The sequence below is a fragment of the Erpetoichthys calabaricus genome, chromosome 3 (genome assembly GCF_900747795.2).
Source record: "Erpetoichthys calabaricus chromosome 3, fErpCal1.3, whole genome shotgun sequence".
NCBI classification, from domain to species: Eukaryota; Metazoa; Chordata; class Cladistia; order Polypteriformes; family Polypteridae; genus Erpetoichthys; species Erpetoichthys calabaricus.
Window position 1 is genome coordinate 297,602,020 of NC_041396.2, and position 4,599 is coordinate 297,606,618.

Genomic DNA, 4,599 nt, shown 5'->3' on the forward strand with positions numbered 1-4,599 from the left:
AAAAGGGTGTGGAATGGAACCCTAGCAGGCAGGAGATGGAATTTTGTTGGGAAAGGAAAGAAACCATAGGGGGCGCTGGACCGAAGAGCACCATGCAGACTTCTACACCGACATTAGCTGCAAGGAGATGAAGTGCAATGTAAGCGTTTGAAAAACAACGCTCTCTGAAGCCAACTTCTCCAGGTATCCTAACCCCTTCTAATGGTCATCGGACCCCTGAGGAGTCGTGGCCCCCTCATACCCAGAGACGCTAGAATATTTTTTTTCGTTTAATTCCACATTATTGCATTCTCTATTACGCATCAGTATTTCTTGGGTTCTGCCTGAAGTTTGAGTATTGAACATCAACTTTATCAATCAAAAAAAATTTTATATAAGCATATAACTAAAAAAAAAAAAATGACAACTCCGATTAAAAACAAATCCAGAATAAATAAATCTCAGTTGCATTTCAAATAAATCATTTCATTTCCTTGGAGTTATTTGTCCGGAATACGTGTCATTTTATAGAATGTACTAGCTGTGCTACCTCTCTAAGATGAGCTGAAATCTAAATAATCAACATACACCTCAATGCTAATGTTTGCAGTGCCCCATCTGTAGGAATGTATGTAGTAAGCATTTGTCATTCCAACAGATGGTGCATCAGACTCATTTACAATAATAAAATATATTACTACAAATGTTTGTGATGCACCATCTATTGGAGAGTGTGGCGGGCGACTGGGTCCCATGCCTGGCTGGGTCACCCCTTCTACTTAGGTTCTGGGGGAACATCCATGGGCTCCTTAGTACCTCCCCCGGGACGCTTGGTGGCAGCCGCCCTGGCTGACGATGGTGCCTCAGTTTCTCGCAGGGCTCCATGGGAAATGGAGTTCTCCACAACCCTCTGGGGATCTGGGGTGGCCGCCAGGGGGTGCTGCCTGGATCCCGGAGCCGACCTGGACACCTCTACAGCCCCGCCCTGGAAGTGCAATCAGGAACAGGTGATCAAGCACCTGGAGTACTTCCAGGTGGGCTATAAAAAGGACCGGCAACCACCACTCAGGGCTAGAATTGAGAGGAAGAGGACGAGGTTGTCTGGGAGGAGTGGTGGAAGAAGCGCAGAAGAAGGGTTGTAGTTTGTGTTATTACTGTGCTTGGGACTGTGTTGTGGCTGGACGGTTCACGGGGAAGTCTGTGCCGGGTCGGGCGCTATACGGCGTCCATTTCACAAGAGTTAAATACAATGCATATGTCTCTGTTATAAGCCATTGAGAAGCAGCCTGTAATACCTTTGACATCAGCTAGTAAACATCCACAACATCAGTCGTCATGAAACACCCTTTGATATCAGTCATGACAACATGCTTCTGTCAGCTGGTTTACTTGAAATTCATCATTGTATGAGTCAGATAACACTCCTATGACCCTAATCGTAACCTATAGTGGAAGACGGCGTACTGCCGTCATATCAACAACCTCCTTAACGGGACAGAGCTCTGGGGGTCTGCACCTAGATTTTATTGAAAAAAAAATGGGCATTTTGTGTCTGGTGCTGTGGGCATCACGTGGCTCACGTCATAGGTATTGCAGGCAGCAGTTGCACTCTGTTGATGTTACCTGGCTGTGGGATTCATAAAAGTGGTGTTAATGTTTGTGATGCATCATCTGTTGGAATGAGAAATGTAATGCAGTTTATTACTACAGAGTAGCTGTGCTACCCATCTAAGACGGGTTGACATCTAAGCAATCGACATACAGTAGACCTCAGCGTTAATGTTTGCAGTGCACCATGTGATGCAGAAGTCTTCGTTATATACCATTTGGTATGGGATTCTTAAAAGCACTGGAAGCTGTTCTGGAAAAAAAGATGGAGGCAAAAATTGAATACCATCACGAAAAATACCCTCCATCTCCTCCAGGAGGCGCTGTCTTGGAGTACTTTTAGCCACAGATTCATTCCACCACGGTGGGCTAAGAAGCACCTCTGGCGGTCTTTCATGCCCACTGCTATCAGGCAATTCAGTGCCTCCTTAAGTTAATTTTGAAATTTCTGCACAGTATACTTTCATTTATTTTGCTATTGATTGATTTGCTGTATTTTTTGTCCCATGAGTCCGTATTCTTGTTTTTTATGCATCTGCTACTGCATGCATGAATTGTATGTTTGAATTTCCTCTTGGGATTAATAAAGATTATCTATCTATTATACAGTGCCTTTCACATCTATCTATGTGAAAGGCACTATCTATCGTGGCCACCAGGGGGCGCACCAGCTCCCAAACCCGACACAGACAGATACCATGCACAAGTTCCAGCAGAGGCTTTTCTTCAGTGTGGGAAATGCTTTCCAACTGTTTCCCACCAACGCAGAGTACAACAAGCACCAAGTGCAATGTTTACAGCGCACAGCTCTTCTTTCTCTTCTCTCTGTCCTTCCACCTCCACTCTTCCTCCTCCTCTCCCTCCCGACTCTGGCTCCCGGTGTAGTGGCAGAGAGTCCCTTTTAAGTAATCCCCAAAAGTACTTCCGGTGTCCTGAAGGCTTGGCCCAGGATCACTTCCAGGTCAGGCTGGAGCACCCCCTGGTTGCACCCACGACACCCAACAGGGCTGAGTTACAGAACTCCAATTCCCACAATGCCCTATGAGAAACATGGCATTACCACAACCCAGGTGGGATGCCATATAATCTCTGGGGGTGGTAGTGCCCTGTATATGTCCGTTCCCCTGATCCTTCCGTTATGGAGGCATCTTGGCTGTCCATGAAACTATCTATCTAATGTTTATGATGCACCAAGCAATAAAAAAATGCATTTTATTACTACAAATCTTTGCGATGCTCCATCTGTTGGAAAGACAAGGGCATAGCAACTGGACATACAGACAGACAGACACTTGTCCTTTTATTAGGGTGGATTTTCTTGATCAATTTTAACTGCAACAAAGCAAGTCCCAGGTCTTCTCTGATTCAACTTTTCAACTTGTTCCCAGAGATTTCTTGCAAAACAGGTTGGGGTTTTGGGGGGGGGGGGGGGGTATTGTCTCTTAGTTAAGCACTAATTGGCTTCTGGTACACAATGAATATATCTACAGTACAGTAGTAGGAAAGAGTGTTACAGCAACTACCACACAACAGCAAGACTCTGGGCACCACAATGGCGGATCTGCTCCACCCTGAGTATTTTATCCTTCAACTTTCTGCTGGCTCTGACAGCACTGGGAAAAGATAAAGTAAAGGCTGAGAACAGAGAAGGAAAGGAAGAAAGAAAGAGTCAGAGAAAGTGAGAATAAGGGAGGGAGGGAGGGAGAAAGGGAACAGGAGAGAAATAGACTGAGACACCTAGTTATGAATTTGAATGAGAGAAATGGTTAACGGTTATTCCCTGCTGAAAAGTAAAGAGCGGGTGTTTTCAGTAACATATGTTGCTCTACTTTCCCTTTTTGTATTATTAATATGTAGCCTTAGAATGCCTAATCTCACAGACTTACCACTGTTTATAAGGTACAGTGCATCCAGAAAGTATTCACAGCGCATCACTTTTTCCACATTTTGTTATGTTACAGCCTTATTCCAAAATGGATTAAATTCATTTTTTTCCTCAGAATTCTACACACAACACCCCATAATGACAACATGAAAAAAGTTTACTTGAGGTTTTTGCAAATTTATTAAAAATAAAAAAAATTGAGAAATCCCATGTCCATAAGTATTCACAGCCTTTGCTCAATACTTTGTCAATGCCCCTTTGGCAGCAATTCCAGCCTCAAGTCTTTTTGAATATGATGCCACAAGCTTGGCACACCTATCCTTGGCCAGTTTCGCCCATTCCTCTTTGCAGCACCTCTCAAGCTCCATCAGGTTGGATGGGAAGCGTCAGTGCACAGCCATTTTAAGATCTCTCCAGAGATGTTCAATCGAATTCAAGTCTGGGCTCTGGCTGGGCCACTCAAGGACATTCACAGAGTTGTCCTGAAGCCACTCTTTTGATATCTTGGCTGTGTGCTTAGTGTCGTTGTCCTGCTGAAAGATGAACCGTCGCCCCAGTCTGAGGTCAAGAGCGCTCTGGAGCAGGTTTTCATCCAGGATGTCTCTGTACATTGCTGCAGTCATCTTTCCCTTTATCCTGACTAGTCTCCCAGTCCCACAGCATGATGCTGCCACCACCATGCTTCACTGCAGGGATGGTATTGGCCTGGTGATGAGCGGTGCCTGGTTTCCTCCAAACATGACACCTGGCATTCACACCAAAGAGTTCAATCTTTGTCTCATCAGACCAGAGAATTTTCTTTCTCATGGTCTGAGAGTCCTTCAGGTGCCTTTTGGCAAACTCTAGGCGGGCTGCCATGTGCCTTTTACTAAGGAGTGACTTCTGTCTGTCCACTCTACCATACAGGCCTGATTGGTGGATTGCTGCAGAGATGATTGTCCTTCTAGAAGGTTCTCCTCTCTCCACAGAGGACCTCTGGAGCTCTGACAGAGTGACCATCGGGTTCTTGGTCACCTCCCTGACTAAGGCCCTTCTCCCCTGATCGCTCAGTTTAGGTGGCCAGCCAGCTCTAGGAAGAGTCCTGGTGGTTTCGAACTTCTTCCACTTACGGATGATGGAGGCCACTG